This window comes from Anas acuta, chromosome W, assembly GCF_963932015.1.
Source record: "Anas acuta chromosome W, bAnaAcu1.1, whole genome shotgun sequence".
NCBI classification, from domain to species: domain Eukaryota; kingdom Metazoa; phylum Chordata; class Aves; order Anseriformes; family Anatidae; genus Anas; species Anas acuta.
Genome location: NC_089016.1, coordinates 5,809,556 through 5,826,766, shown reverse-complemented (window position 1 = coordinate 5,826,766; position 17,211 = coordinate 5,809,556).

Sequence of the window (17,211 nt, the reverse complement as noted above, 5' to 3'; positions counted from 1 at the left end):
CGCATGCAGCTCGTGGCCGGACCACTGTGTCGTGGGATCTCCTTCCCCGAGCCACCCAAGACCGAACCCGGACGCCGGTGCAGCTAGCACACACATCGCCCAGGACCGGAGCCCAGGGTCCACATATGGACGCCTGCCGGTCTGGACTGTCTGAATCCCCAGTCCCTGGCACTGCGTAAATCCGAGCCGTGAACGACAGCCTCCACTTCTCGACACAGCTAGCAGCCACACCGCTTGTGGCCGGACAACCGTGTCGTAGGATCTCCTTCTCCGAGGCGCCCGAAATGGAATCCGGACCCCGGTGCAGCTAGCACACACGACACCCAGGATGGAGCCAAAGGGCTCGGGAAGCCGTACCCACATTGCCCATGGAGGGACACTCGTGTCCTACGATCGAAATAGCGGAGCCGACCAATGTCCAACCTAGACCTAGTGCGGCTAGCACACACGTCGCCCCGGACTGGAGTGTGGGTGTTCGGGACGGACGGCTGCCGCTCCGGAGAGGACAGAACCCCAGGTCCCCGCGAATGCCAGCCCACGAGCTGGCAGATGACAGCCTCACGCTTCGCTGCAAGTCTGGCTCCCATGCCTCTCGTGGCCGGACAACCGTGTCATGGGATCGTTGTCCCCAATCAGCTCGAAACGGGATCCGGACCGCGGTGCAACTAGCACACACGTCGCCCAGGACTGGAGCCTAGGTGTTCGGGAAGGACGGCTGCAGCTCCGGACTGGACAGAACCCCTGGTCTCAGGGACAGCTACTCCCCGAGCCAGCAGATGACAGCCTCCTGTTTCACGACATGGCTGGTACGCATGCAGCTCGTGGCCGGACTACCGTGTCATGGGATCGTTGTCCCCAGTCCGCCCGAGAAGGGATTCTTACCCCGGCGCTGCTAGCACACGTCTCCCAGGACCGGAATGTTGGTGTTCGGGAAGGACGGCCGCCGCTCCGGACTGGACAGAACCCCTGTCTCGGGGACAGACAGTTCCCGAGCGAGCGGACCACAGCCTCCTGCTTCGCGGCAAGGCTGGCACCCACAACGTTTGTGGCCGGTCAACCGTGTCGTGGGATCTCCTTCCCCGAGCAGCCCGAGACCGAACACGGCCCCAGGTGTGGCTAGCACACATGCCACCCAAGATGGAGCATAGGGTTTCGGAAAGCTGGACCCACGCTGCCCATGGAGGGACAAACGTGTCCTGCGATTGAAATAGCGGAGCCAACAGAGGTCTGACCTGGACCTAGTGCGGCTAGCACACACATCACCTAGGATGGAGCCTACGGGTTCGGAAAGCCGGACCCACGCTGCCCGTGGAGGGACACTCTTGTCCTGCCATCGCCAGAGCGGAGCCGACTGTGCCCCAGAATGTTCTTCTTCTAATTCTAATTCTAATTCTAATTCTAATTCTAATTCTAATTCTAATTCTAATTCTAATTCTAGTTCTTCTTCTTTATTTCTTCTTCTTCTCCTTCTTCTTCTTCTAATTCTTCTTCTTCTTCTTATTTTAATTTTAATTCTAATTCTAATTCTTCTTCTTTAAATCATCATCATCTTCTTCTTCTTCTAATTCTAATTCTTCTTCTTCTTCTAATTGTTCTTCTAATTCTTCTACTTTTTCTAATTCTTCTTATTTAATTCTTGTTCTTCTTTTCTTTTCTTCTAATTCTAATTCTAATTCTAATTCTAATTCTAATTCTAATTCTAATTCTAATTCTAATTCTAATTCTAATTCTAATTCTAATTCTAATTCTAATTCTAATTCTAATTCTTTTCTTTAACTCTTCTTCTTCTTCTTCTAACCTTAACCCTAACCCCAACCCCAACCCTAACCCTAACCCTGACCCTTACCCTGACTCTGACCCTGACCCTGACCCTAACCCTAACCCTAACCCTAACCCTAACCCTAACCCTAACCCTAACCCTAACCCTAACCTTAACCCTAACCCTAGTCATAGAAGTCATAGAAGGTAGAAGTAAAGGTCCAGATAACCACCCTGGGTTCCAGTGACATCTCTGCTCCAGTTGTTGTGTCTGTGATGGTGGTGGGTGCATATGATTTGTGCACCTCTGATTTTTACACCTCTGATTTGTGCTGTTTATGAGTTAATCCCCACCTCCAGCTCTTGCTTCATATACTAATTATTCCAAGACTGTGTCCCAAGACTTTCTTGAAAGGTTGTTGGTGTGGTGGTTGCTGATGCCTCTTCTCCTGCAGCTACAGAAACACCGGTGCTAAGGTGTCTCAGATGCTTACCAAAGACAAGAAAATAGGCTCTAGGAAAGTGTTATTGCACCTGTCCTTGTCATTTATTATCCTGGTATGTGTCTCTCTATAGTTGTGTTTATGGCTTCCTCCTTTTCTCATCATTTTGTTTTCATTGAAAAGGCCCTTGACCACATACTCTTAAGGGAACAGATGTTTTCTCCTTCCATATAATTTTGGAGTATTTACTGGATATCAGATCTTACCCTGGTTCTGGTCCAAATGATCTGATTAGATCTCTTGGCATTTATCTCCAAGGGTGGATGGGAGTAGGAGGATGATGGAGACTAATGCTTGGGTGTGACCTCACACATTAAGAACAATTTTTTGTTTTCAATCCGTGCTGTTAAAATATGAAAAAATATATATTTTACATATTTTAATACACCCCATTACCTGTGTGGCCTAATTTATTTATTTTTTGAGGTCCCTTCCATCCCCTTCAGTTCTGTGATTCTGTGATCTCCAACCCTGTGACATGAAAAACATAAGTTTGTGTCAATGTAGGTGTAACAGACACTGTATTGTTACAGCAAGATTGAAATATTCTTTGTACAGCAAGGTTGTTGGAAGTTACAGTTCTTTCACATACAACTTCAGTCAGTTATGAATAACTGGTTCTGTAAAGTTTTGGATAACTCTTTTTTAGTAATAGCCAATATTCCAATATAATTTTGAAAAATATATATATTATGATTTAAATAAAAATATATATTCCTTCAACAAGATCCTTGTATCAGAGCAGAATAGTTTTCTGATGTGTTGGGTTTAGTCATCAAAGCATTCCCATGAATAGGAAGGATCTATTCACACACAAAACCGACCCTATAACAGTAAGAATCTGAACTTCCCTTTCACCAGCCATAGAGTCAGTTCTTCAAAATATTGAAGTCACAGATATGTCTGAATTCTTATGCATGCAGAATTAAATATCTACTAAAGTAATATGGAAATTAATCATTTTATAAGCTTAATACTAATCCTATATATTTCTTAATTTGTATATACTTCTGATACAGAATTCGTAATTAATAATAAAAAGAAGTTAAGATGTTCTTGTCTTTCTAGGTATATAGGCTGTATATTGTATATTGCTAACTGATTAACATGGAGAATGCAAGTAGCATGAAGGAATTCATTCTTCTCATACTCTCAGGAAATCAAGTAATTTAGAAAATATGTTTTGTTATGGTTTCTTTTCTCGTGTATGATTATCATGCCAGGAAATCTGCTCGTTGTTGTTGGTGTAGTGAGCAGTCAACATCTGAAATTGCACACGTATTTCTTCCTTTCCTACCTGCACTTTGTAGATATTTGTTACACTTCTGTCATAGCTCCCAAAATGATTGCTCATTGAAAATAAAAACCATCCCATTTGTGGGTTGCATAGCACAGATGTTGAGTACATTTCTATAGCTGCACTGAGATCTTCATCCTCACCGTAATGGTCTAAGACTGTTATACTGCCAACTGCAGACTCCCTAATTATGACCCTAACCCAACATCTATGTCACCAAATTGTCCCATCAAAACATGCTCACAATGAAAGACTTTTGGTAGACCTGAACTTCCTTGGGCAGTCTTTACACAACCCCCCACACACAACAGGACTCTGCATTGTTTCTCTCTCCGAACCCTAATAACCCTAACCCTAAGCCTAATAATGACTCTAACCCAACACCTACATCACCAAATTCTCCCAAAACTAACACTAACCCTAACCCTATTTATGACTCTCTATATATCCAAGTAAATGCATATATTTGGAAGAAACCTGTGAATTTAGGGTCTCTGATAGATAGGGCTCTGTAAGCAGGCAGCTGTTAATATTCTCTTTGCTACTCAGTTTTTGTTCTTCTGGTAATAAATACCTGCATCTGTTGCTGTTGAAATTGCAGCCTTGCTACTAAAAAATGGGAAAAAAACCATCAGAGATTGACATGTGCAGAAATGAAATACAGGATTCGTGTCTTGGCTTGTCCTATACTTTTGCTTATCAAGGTCTCAGCCCTAGTTCACTCACCTGATGTTTAACATAATGCTGTGGGACCTCATGCTGGACCACAACACATTGGAAATGCTGTTGGGTTAATGCAATAAATGAGGCATGCAGTGCTCTGCAATTGCTTATAGCAGGACTGAGTGAGCAGCTGGAGAAAGGATGTAATGTTTCTTCCAGCTCTGGAGTAACAGCTGGCTGGGAATTTTGATGAAAGTCTCTTCCCCAAGTGCCAGCTCTGGATTTAAAGCTACTTGTGGGAAAAGGTCAGTTTTGAATTACCTATTTATAAATAACTCTGGGGAAAAAAGGTTTGAAACTACTTTTTGCTTTGATATTATTGAAATAATAATTTCCATTTTGGTTCAGAATTACTTTCAATTCAAGAATTCATAGAATCATAGAATATCCTGAGTTGGAAGGGACCCTTAAGGATCATCAAGTCCAACTCTTGACACCGCACAGGTCTACCCAAAAGTTCAGACCATGTGACTAAGTGCACAGTCCAATCTCTTCTTAAATTCAGACAGGCTCGGTGCAGTGACCACTTCCCTGGGGAGCCTGTTCCAGTGTGCATTCACATAAAATGAAAGTTTAAAATATTAAAAAATAATGATGAGAGAATATATTGTTCAGTAGCCCTTAAATTTGTGCAAATTTATGCAGGTTCTTTGCAAAGAATGTTAAAGTTTGCCTACAACTGAAGCAGGAAAGAAAAAAAAAAAAAAAAAAGAGAGGGAAAAGTCAATATAGTCCTTTGTAAATTAATGTTGCAAATTAATTTACAATATATTATTTACAATATAATATTTACAAAATAATTATAAATTAATGATTCTGCTAAAAGTCACAGTTCCATGAGAGTTCAAGCCATCCCAGCATCTCTCCTGGTTTTCCAGTCCCTCTGCTCACAGACAGCTGTTTCATTTCCTGTGGCTCAACAAATCCCTAGTCCCAGAGTTCCTGATCAGGGGTTTAGTTAATGTCTAACCCTGATTCCTGTTGACAACAAGATAGCTTTATGTTACATGTCAGGCTAGGGGGCACTGAAGAGGGTGCAAAATTATATTAGCTTCCAGGCAGGCATTGTGTAAGATTGCCTTTGTGTCTCTGAGAATTGCATCTGTGCGGAGCAGTCACTGGGGCAGTGCTTGTGCCTGATGCTATAGGACAAGAAGTCTTTCATGGTGGGACCATAAATGTTGTGACAAAGGTGGAGTACAGTGAGAGAGGTGATATCTTTTATTGGACCGACAGATAGAGTCAGAAAATAGAAGAGTTTTGGTATACACCCTCTTCTTGAGGTCTATAAAACATAGCTCTTTACAACCATAAAAAGTCAAGGGAGAGAAACAAACCTCAAGCTACTGCCATCCAGCAACACAGCTAGCAAGGCTGGGAGAAGGAACTCATCTGGACAGCACACATGTGAAGGACTTCAGACCTCAACAGCACAGCCTTGACCTGGGCAACGGCCCCTTGCCCTCTCCCAGCACATTTGGCTCAGGACAGACCCAGTGACAGGACATGAACTGCCCAGGACTGGTGGTATTGAGTGGATGGAGCTTATGCCCCCATTCCTCCACCTGGAAAATACCGAATTTCTGCTGTGGGGACCCAAAGCAGACCTAGGCATGTAGCCAAGCGACACTCCCTCTTCCTGCCTTGTCCAAGCTCTGCACTTCATGCTGCCAAGTTTGATGGGATCTAGCACCTTGGCAAAATGCAAGGTGCTGGGAGAGACTGTTCAAATCAAGGCCTGATCTTGCTGTCCTACAGAAGTGAAAAAAAGCATGCTGCAGGCAGCAGCAATATAGCCAGGTGTTTCATCCAGCCTCCACTGGGGTCCTGCAGGAAAAGGGCCAGATCATGAACGACTGAGAAATGTGCTCTTCACACATGGAGATAGTGCTTCAGTTCTCTTCTTGGCTGCACAAAGTGGGGTCTTGCCTCCTGACTGGAGGCTCTCTAGAGTTACTGCACAACATGGAAAACTTCTCCAACAGCTATAGGTTCTCCTCAAGGGTCTCTCACTGTGCAGAAGGCCATGGCTGTGGATGTGGCTGCTGGACAGGGGTACGCAGATCATCCTGTCATTGTCATGGAGGTGATTTGGGGAAGGTGCCCACCCATCTCTGCCACACCCTTCTTCCCCATACACGCAGCAAAGCTAATGCTACTGTGATGCTGCATGAAGAACATGGAGGTGTACTGTTGAAAAGTGCATGCTTTCAGCTAGGAACACACATTTCTTGGTTGTTCATTGCTTTGCAGGGGGGAAGATGTTTTGTTAGAAGGTTTCTTTTGCCTTCTCCCTAGATGCACAGTGCTATTTGCTTTCTGAATGTTGGCAAATTTGTCTGTAGCAGTACAGGAACAGAAAAGGCCAAATCCTGTCCCCTTCCACTGTGGGACTGTGCCTGTCTTGCATACCTCACCCTAAGTTTGGAGCAGTGACCTGGAAGTGCATAGATGTGCTGCCCAGTGCTGAAGCATCACAGAAAGCTCCTCTGAGATTATTTTCTTTGCAGGCACTACCATCTAGTGCAGTGCACTGGAACTTCATGTTTTCTCCTAAGATTTTGTTCTGCAATTGCACTCAGTCACTGGAGCTGGTGGAATACTTGGTGCTTAATAAAGTTGCCACTTCACAAAACTATTTATCCTTCTTAACCATTGCCAACAGCTCCCAAACTGGGCATGATTCCTACAGATTAATATAGTGATATATATAGCTATTCCTATAGTGAGGGTGATGGGACACTCACTGCTGGATTCACTTTTTCTGAAAGAGAATTTGCACAGTGGTACTGGCTGCTCTAAATGGAAGTGATTTCATCTTCTGGAGCATGACACAGGCAAGCAGGATAGTAGTGGGCAAGGGTAAGGAAAAGGGAAAATCATCGCCTTGCAAGAGGTTTGTGGTTCACCCACAAACCAAGCAAGTAAAGGGTGTGGACATTTCTCAAGGACCTTTCTCAAGAGCACCAAATACATCGAGTCAAACCATTCCACCAGGACAGGCCCTTCTTCAGTGCTAGGTACTCTACAAATTTAATCTTAGATATTCTTGATTTTTCTATGATCTGGCTCATTTTTCATAGTAATTGCCATGTAACAGATAACAGTGCAGGCATGGTGGTATAGAAGGCCTTTGCTCCCCAAGCCTCATTGCTGGATAAGCTGCAGGAAGGGATACTGGAAGATGCAAATGGAGAGGTTCCTTAAAGCCAGATATGATTTTCTTTCCTGACAAAGGTCTCAGTGTTGGAGTGGACCATGCCATGTGTGGTGGTTTCACTCCAGTGTTCTGATATCACTCCAGTGTTGTGGTGTTTGTGTTTATTGTGTCTGTTGCTGCATAGTACAGAGCACAGCACTGTGTGGGCTGCTGCAGGGAAAGGTGACTCCATCCCAGACAGACCCAACACACCATGACTTTTACTAAGGACCTTTGGAGCTAATACCTGCAGGGGTTACAGGCTAAGCTGGAGAACTTGCCTTTTATTTGTGGACCAGACTGTGGAGCAGGGCACTGCCAAACTGCCACCTGTTTGCACTGTCAGTGTCTGGGGCAGCCCTCCATCCCTGATAGCTGCTCACAGTTGAGCAGAAGTTTCAAGCAGTGGAAATAAAATGACATTATTCCAGGCAGAGCTGATTTCATGAAAAATGCATTGTCTTTCTACATCTTCAACAAAAATTCATTAGCTGCTGCCAGATTTAATTAGAAGCCATCTATTAAGCCATCTATTCTCAAAACTTGGGAAGAACAGGCACGAGAGGGGAGTGAATACAAAAGGATTGAGATGCATCAGGTCTTTGGCAGTGACTGAATTAACTGACTTTAACCATTTGCCTGTAAATGAAAATAGTCACGTCTCCTCCTCCTGAACATGCACTGGAAAGTAATTAAATGGAAATATTAAAATGTCTATCTCTTTCTGATCTGGGTTTAGGAATCATTGCTTTGCTGTGGTTTTGTTTTGAATGTATAATTTTTGTCCCCAAACATGAGGCAAAGCTATTATTTTATTAGAATTTATGATTAAAACTATTAACCTTCCCTAAAAAATAGCGGTAATGTTGAGTTTCACAGAAAGTTACATTCAACAAAAGTGAAATGCTTCTGTTTAATTTAAAGATACTTCAAATCTTGTTTGTTTGTTTGTTTCCTTGTTTTGCTTTGTTTGTTTGTTTGTTTTTTCTTTTTCCAGTATTGCATTCTGGCAGACTTTGAGAAGAATGTAAAAAGCACTGCAGTGAGAAAGCAAAACATTTCATTTTATAGGTATGAAGATGAACAGTTTCAACTTTTCTGAAATCTTTCTACCCGTTCTATTTGAGCTGAACTCAGCAAATCAGTTTGGGAAAATCTGAAAACAAATAAATAAATAAACAAATAAATGCCAACTACGGGGATCTTTGAAAGTAATTTACTTCCTTTTCAGGAGAGGACTAAAGCCTTGTTTGCTGAAAGGTGGTTTGTAATAACCACCAAAATGGACCTTATTGTTGGAGCTCCCAGGCTCATGTAGGAGACCAGCAGCTTCATAGGCTTTTTGGAGACCTCTTGGAAAGATTCAGAAGAGCTGTTGATTGAATCCAGGTGCAGCTTGTGTAGAGTTCAGTCAGAACTGGGACTGATTTGGAAGTGATGGCCCAGACTGCCAGCCACTGGTTCACATCAAGGTGCAGTCTCATAGTGCACAAACTGAATTTCCTTCCTATTAAGACAAGCAGGAAGATTTACTATTGGATCTGAGTCCCAGATCATTTTTGGCCACTAGAAAACTTCCAGTCACCTCTCATTTGGCCAAGGTCTCAGGCAGACTGAGCCATGGCATTGACATTAGTTGTGGTTGCTTTGCTGTTCCATTAAAAATTGATTTGTTGCTGTACTAAAACATGAATAACTGAGGAAACAAGAATGGGACTTTGTTCTTCGCTGACTGATATTAAAATTCTAAATCAGGTTGCCTACAGCCATCTCTCTTACCTTTGAAAATGATAGCAGGGAATTGTCTTCTTTCACCCCTGACCACAGATGCAAGCAATGCTACTAAAGCACCCACATTTTTCTGAGCCTGCTGTTTGCAATATTAGACTCAAACAGGATATCTCAGGAAAAGGACTTGGAGACTCTTCTCCCAGCAGGAACCTCTGATGATTCAAACCTGCAGAGAAGACAGAGTGGACATGTAATTGGGCTGTGCCTTTGCCTTGCTGTGCTGCCTGGATCTCTTATAACTGTAAATCAAGTGACAAACTTCTCAGGTGTGGGTATTTGTATTACAGAAAATTGCATTTGGGTGGATTTTCTCTGTCCATAAAACCCTAACCCAGAAATGTTGCTCTTGCTGAGACATGACATGAAGGAGTGCAGAGAAGGTCATGAGGAAAAGGGGATCTTAATCTTCTATTACATTTAGGCTGATCTAATTTTAATTCCTTGTTTCCAAATAAAAAATAAATCCCAATGTTTTATTTTTGATTGGACTTCTTGTTGTTACACCATGTTTATGGTAATGTTTTATTTTGTTTTGTTTTCATTTGATTTTTCTGGCAGACTTCTTTGCCCATGTATCATTCAAATAGCTCTGGCTGACCTGAAAATACATTTCCACTGATTGGATAATTCATCTTAAATGCTCTTTCAAAGGAGTCACTCATGTCTCTGCAAACCCAGGACCAGCCTGCTTCACGAGCCAGGCCAGCACAGCTCACACCCACAGGCAGAGAGTGCTCAGCAGCTTGTTTTTTTTGTTTGTTTGTTTGTGTGTGTGTTTTTTTTGTTTTGTTTTGTTTTGTTTTGTTTTTTTCCTGATGCCATTAACCAGGGAAAAGCAATTGCTCCTCCATCTTCTGGAGTGAGCTTTCTGTTCCTCCTATAGAGAGGAGACCAGCAAAGACAGCAGGGCTGGAGTCAGAGGGCAGACAGAGGGGAATGAAGTTAGCATGGAATGCCAGCAATGGACATCGAGGAGAAAGTGAGTGATGCTGTCTGGTCAGGTCATTGTAAACTTGCAAAACCTTTTAATGCTGGGTCAGGAAGCCCAGACTACACAAGTAGATTTATTAATAACTGACACCAGAGGGAGTTGTTTTTCATTTCTTTGGGATGTCTGAAATATCAAGCAGGAAAAGTCAACTGCAGATGGAACAGATCATTTCAATTTAGGTCTTAGGTCCTTCTCCTTTTGGTTTTAATTTGTGATGTTTTCTTTTGGTGTTGTAAATTTGGACACAGTATTTGACATGAAAATCTTGCAAAAAAATCTATTGAGCCCAGTCTGCATTTTTCCACATTGAAAATAGGCAAATCTCTGCTTCAGTTTTTCTGAGCCTTTCTTCTCTCTTAAGGTTACGTAGGACCTCAGTGAAACTCCCTGTCTTCCTGCTTCTCCCACTAATGGAGAAAGACAAGCACAGCAAATGTTTGAGCACCTCCTCACTCAGCTCCTGGAGGCCAGAACATGAATGATCTCAATGTGCTCATCAAGGATCCAGCCCTCTCCTGTGCTGCCATATGATGATGCCTACAGGTGATGAACAGGGCAAGTGTATATGATTTTCCTCTACTCCCCAGACACCCACAACATTTCCACTTAGAAGATTCCTGGGATGGTTTCTGTGTAACCATCAGCAGGTCTTTGTACCATGGGCTTCTCCCATGTCCTCCCCAGCCCACACAAAGCCTCATGCAATCTACATGTGTCTCTCTACCAACCTTGGATGAATACCTATGATAATTACTGAGCCAACATGCCTCTCTTGGTGAGCTGGATTACAGCCCCATTTTATGAAAGCTCAAGCTAATTTAAAGTGCTCTACACTAAGATCAGCTTGCCTCGTGGTTTGGTAGAACCAGGTATTGGGACTTGTGGCACCCCAAGAAATATCACAGGTACAAGGATTTTTGCAAGAACTGTACAGAAATGAGTACACTGGAAAGTTGCCTGGCATGATGTCGCTCCACAAGAGCAAAAGGCATATGGTAAGGCCCTCTCCTGTCACATACTGGGCAACATGAAGGGAGTCTGGGCAGCTCCACTGAGCAGTAAAGCCTGTACTGCTCAGTTCTGCAAAGGGAAAACTCTGCTCTATGCAGTTATTGCTGTATCACTTTGCTCTGACTTAAATTATATCCAAAAGGAATACAGAAATTTAATCTATTCTTCCCTTTCAGAAATGACAAAGATTTAGGATGACACTTGTATTCTCAGTTCAGGAACAGCTCCTCTCTGGCATGGAAATAATCTTGCTGAAGAGTAAATACCATAATCTGGTACAGTCCCTGTCCACAGCTGCTTCACAGACCATTGAATAAACATCAACTAAGTCATCCAACACCCCCAAGGAAGGGAAGGGATTAGGCCCCTTCAGCACACTGGGAAGCAAAAACAAATTGATATATGTGCAGGCAGTAGCATAAGACCTGGGAAGCAGACACTATGAGTAGACTTCTTCTCCCCTTCCTTATCCATCTCTCATTCCATAACAAGATGTTTAATGGTGTCGGGGACTCAGCTAGACATGTAAATTGGTCCCCACAATACATAGAAATTTGGGGAGTCTTTTTTAAGTCCAGCTGCCCTCCGGAACCCCATAATGGGGACCACCACTGACTTATGGAAATGGAACAATTTTTGCCAAATGAAGTTGAAACAGGCTTAAAGTAAACCTCCCAAGACTGACATTGTCTCGCATTCATATTGTCCTCCAGTGCATCACCAGAGACCTAACCCAAGCTCCAGAAGCCTCTGGAAAGGCCGAGGCTGAGCGCAATTCATGCCATAATCATGGCACAGCTCCTGGCTCTGCATTGGTTGGGACCAAGCACCACCACCATGCTGCTGGCATTGCCAGTGTCACATCCCAGGGCCACCAGCACCAGTGAGAGGAAGTGGATGGGAGAGCAGCAGTGAGAATCACACCTCCATTATAACAGCCCTGAGCAGCTTTATTAATTCACTCTAATGATTCAAGCTGGGATTTGCTCTTGATACAAGCAAAAGTTTTCTACCTGCTGGCTGAACAAAGTCAGTTAGGGCTGGGAAATCTTGACATGTCCTTGTGGTGCTCAGCAGGAGCTTGAAGCTGGATCTGAAAGCTGCTCATTACTGTGACATGCCGGGAGCAGAGCCAAGTCCCTCTTTCTCTGCTCAAATGATTGAAGCTTTTGTATCAACATCAGCTTCTCTTTTCCTCTGACAAGAACATGTCACTAGAGTAAATGGCTCGGATGTTTTGAGTTTCCTATACAAAGCACTTCCCAGAGCAAATGTTACATAAGCATGGGGGATGTGCTGATATCCTGATGGGGGACATCCGCCTTCAGGACCCTCCATGGGGGTCTCCTTGTGCATTGCTCTCTGCACTCCCTTTGAATACCCTGGAGATTTTTTTGACCCAACCAGACCCAGGGAACAAATCAGCTCATCCTAAAGCAGATCCTTACTAGGGCCTCTGTGGTGTCTGCTGGGAGCTGGGACCCCCAACTCACATCCCAGCTTTGCTCTTTTGGCAACAGGAAAAACAATTGCTTTTTAAATTGATTTTCTTTTTCTTTTTTTTTTTCTCAGTTCAGTTACTTGAGGAAAGACAAACAACGTTCCCATAGTAATAAAAAGCTGGGTTCTTAATTTGTGGGATTCTTTGTCTTAATTATTCTGAATCGTAGTCCTGTGAAAATTGCCTTCTTTGGAGAGTTTGAGTTGGGAGCCATGCCAGCACTGAAGGAGAATTTAAAAATAGAAAAAAGGTGATGAAGATATTAACGAATTTATATTTATTATAATTATATTATAACTATATTATATATTTCAGTGAGTTTTCCTTGCCTATTTCACGTGCCAAAAAGTGTAAATGCCTGGTGTTATCCAGACAGAAGCACCTGGAATGGCCCCTAAACTTGAATTATTTCTGAGTAATTCAAGGTGCTTTCATAGGCTTTTCAAAGAACAGGCAGAACCAACACCTACAAGTCAAAACAAAATCATGTAAAGCTTAACAGGGAATGAGTATTTGATTCCAGGGGTCATTTAAAAGGGGAGATGCCAGAGGAAAATTTTCATACATTGCATTTTTCATTCCCAAATATCCAAGCACAAGACACAGGCTAGAAGCAGCATTGCCTTCATTTTGTAATGTAAAAACATCTTGGCTTGCTCAGCATCCCTCAGCATGGCAATGGCATGTGAGGATGGAGCTGGAGGCCCAGTAGATAAATATGGCCCCGGAGAGAGTTAATAAATCCAAGTTATTGCAGAGGTGCTTGGAATGTCAGAGCAAGTGGGACAGGCTCTGACTGCTGAAAAACACTGCTTCAAATCCAATATTCCATTTCTGTAATAAAATCTGCAGATGTAATTCAGTTGGTTTGCAAACTCTGGGCTGGTTTGGGCTTGGAGTGATCTCTGTGCGCAGGGAAAGCCTCTTCCCCTGTCACCAGTGAGGTCTGGAGGCTGATAGCATTAATAGTGATGAGCTGTTAGGTGCAGGTGCTTTAGCATTTCTGCAGGAGGAGGAGGAAGACATCCCAGAAGGTCATATCTGCATGAGGATACCAGACATGTCTGGTGGAGAAATCTTCCCTCAAAGGAGTTCTTCCACTGGCAAACACAGCATCTCTGTGAATATGATATTTTTATCAGCATCTTTTTTGGGGCAGTGGTAAAAAAAATAAATAAGAATTTTGTTGTTTCTGAACACCTTCCTTTAGAAGGTGTTTGACATATGCAGCCATTTAAATGCTTTTGGTTTTCTTTCAAGGAGAGTTTATATTCTTTTTAATGGCTTTCATTTTATACCCTATTGTAAATCCAAGCCTAATATTTAATACATTGAAACCCAAACAATTTTTTGATTTTTTAATACATAGTAATAGCTATTTAGTTGAGCCAAAGCTACCTTGGAAGGGATCAGATTTAATTTCAGGGGAAACATCAATATTCCACATTATGTTCCCATTTGGAAAGGAAGACTCATTCAAGTAGCCAAATACTCTCTGCTTAATGGAGCTATGGGTCCCCAGTAGCTTGAAGCTGTTGGCAACAAGCAGTTAGGTGACAAGAGGCTCCAAAACGGTTGGAGTAAAGGCTGAGAAATGAAGTGAGACTTACAGAACTACAGTCATCTTGAGCCAATGAAGATGTGGTGAAAGCAGCTTCCCATGAAGCTGAAACACTGATGGGGACATTTTCCCCTTGCTCGATGCAACCATTCCTGTGCAACCAAGATATCTGGATCTTCATCTGGGCCAGGGAAGGTGAACTGATTTGCTGGACTGAAGTGCTCTTTGCTTTTCTTTCTTTCTTTTGTATTTTACCCATCGAGTCCAGAGGGAACCATAAAACCAATTTTTGACAGCAAACTCTGGTGCTAAAAGGAGGGGTCTTGCCCAGGGTGTGCTGAACCATGCAGGGGACCAAGGAACCACCTTTTATTTTAAAAACAAGCTATTGATCTGTGTTCAAGACCCCTCCTGGCTTTCCCAATGTAAACCATTCACTTGCGACACGCTTCTAGGAGGGCTCAGGTGATGCTGGAGTCTCTTCTCCCTCCCCAATAAAACCATTTCCCATGTTTCAGCACTGGCAGCCCTCACGCTGAGCACTGCAGGATGTGCTTGAGACACAAGAGGGCAGGCGCAGGCTGTGCAATGAAACAGGATCAGGCTTTTCTCCCCGTGTCCCTCGGCCACCCTAGCCCTGCCATCCCCTTCCATCACTGCACCCCCTACCTCCCTGCTATTAAGGGGTGGAAAAGCGGATTTTCTAAGGCTCCTGCCTTCTGGCTCTGCCTATCCCTTGTTTTCAGAACCCGTTTGAAGCAGCAAGATTTTCAAGAGATATTCTGGGGTTGAGCTTGGGCTGTGAGCCTCGACGGATGTAGCACCCTGCCCCAGTTGCCCAAAGGAGGGTAGCACAGGTATCTTTAGCTGGGGTCTGACATCCTGAAGATTTTTGTGGGACCGGCCAGGATGCTTTGTCTTTACATTGCACGCAGAGAGGCCACTGATATGGTTGGCAAGAGGTGCAAACACCCCAACCATCACTTGCAGCCTGTGCCACACATCCTCACCAGTGTCACCCCACAAAACACAGCCCCAGGCATGACCAGAGCTACCTTCCTCAGCTCTAGGGACACCCTGGCCAATGCCAGCCCCTGGGGACAACCAGACCCAGGCTGTCAGCAGGGCACCAGGGCCCTGTGGTCCAGCCCCAGCCCCACCAGTGATGCAGAAGAGCTGTGAGTCTGTGCTACAACCATGCAGCACCTCTAGGTACAGTGGTTGTTCCTCCAGACTGCACCCAAAGAACTCTGTGTAGTTAAATAATAACAGGCAGCACATGGATATACGGTATGAATTACAGACAACAGGATTTTAAAGGCAGTGTGCATAGTGAATAAATGAAAGCATTAATACATCAGGCCAAATAATGCAGATGGTAGGAGAAGAGAGAGATTTGTAGCTGGGATGGCAATGCAGGGGGAAGGAAGCCTGTTCCTGACAGGGGATTTTTAGGGGGAAAATGATCTTGTCTCTTCCCTGGAGAGATGGTGAGAGGGAGGGGAGGCAGCTCTGGTGCTACAGCCCCTCTGCCCTGAGCTGTCTTCTGGTTCACACCTTGCTTGGATCTGCTCTGTGGTGTCTTCTCCACCCCTCCTGGACAGTACAGGGCAAGATACAGGAGGCTCCTAAGGTTTCAGAGAACCATTATGATGCTCTGAAAGTCCTAGCAGTACATTCAGCTCATAGCCACAGAAAGGGCTTTCTGGGCGACTGTTCACAAGTCCTTTGGCATCTCTTTGCCTCAGTTTCCCTGGTGTAAAATGGACAGACCAGCATTGCACTGCCTGTGTCAAGTTGCGTAGCTCAGCCTGAGAAATGCTCCAACAGGATGCTTTAGGCTGGGAGATGACACAGCTGGGATTTGGCTGCCAGGGCCAGATGTGGGTTTGGTTGTAGCAAAAGCAGAAACTGCCTCATTTTGGTGTTATCTCAAGGTGAAAAGCATCAAGGGAGGACAGGGCAGCTCATGGTAATGTTGGCTGATGTCCCTGACGGGACTCGGGTGTCCACTGGTGGAGATAAAGCAGCTGATGGGCCAAATGTAAAATGTGGGGCTCTTTCAGAGTCTACTCTGATGATAACAGGACCAAAACTGGGCTCATTTTACCCTGGATAATCTTTGAGTCTGCCCTTGAGATATCTTCACAGGTGGCTGAGAGCCACTGGGTATCACACCACAGACTGTGGCAGGCTCTGTCTGTGCTTTCACCCTCTGTTCCCACCTCATCTGAGCTGGGAATGTCACTTCCTGAGTGCCACCACAGCCCCCGAGATGCTCACCTGCCATACTGCTGGATGCTGTATGGAGAGACAAAGAGTTTTTCTCTTCTGGATCTCTGAAAAAAAAAACAGGCAAAAATTCAGCTGTGCACAGAGCAAATGTGGAATGGAACTACCCCAGACCCTGCTCAGCCGCAGGGCTGAACCCTGCTCATTCCTATCTCTTACAGTGTGCAGTAAAGCTGCTTTCATGGCTGGAGGCATTGTTGCAGGATTTTGCAGTATCTCTTATGTAGGAAAATTTTCCCAATTTGCCCCCCACCCAGCATCGCTGTTCCTCCAAACCTACCATCTGAACCCATATCTAGGAGCAGCTTCCTGAATGCATCCATCATAACTGCCTTCCAGAGGCAAGAAAAAAAAAAAAAAAACTGGATGCTGCTGTCTGACTGTCTTCCAAATCCTGAGCTCAGGGTCCACAGGTGCTGCTTGGAACAGCAGCCCTGGTCCTACCAAGATGTGGACACTGAGACTCATCTCATCTCTCTCTCCCCTAATAGGGTTTGATTACTTTCCAGAGGGGAGGGGAGAGATACGGGTCCCAGTTCCAGCTACAGACTGACCCAAAAAGCAGTGCCAGGATTTCGCTAGCT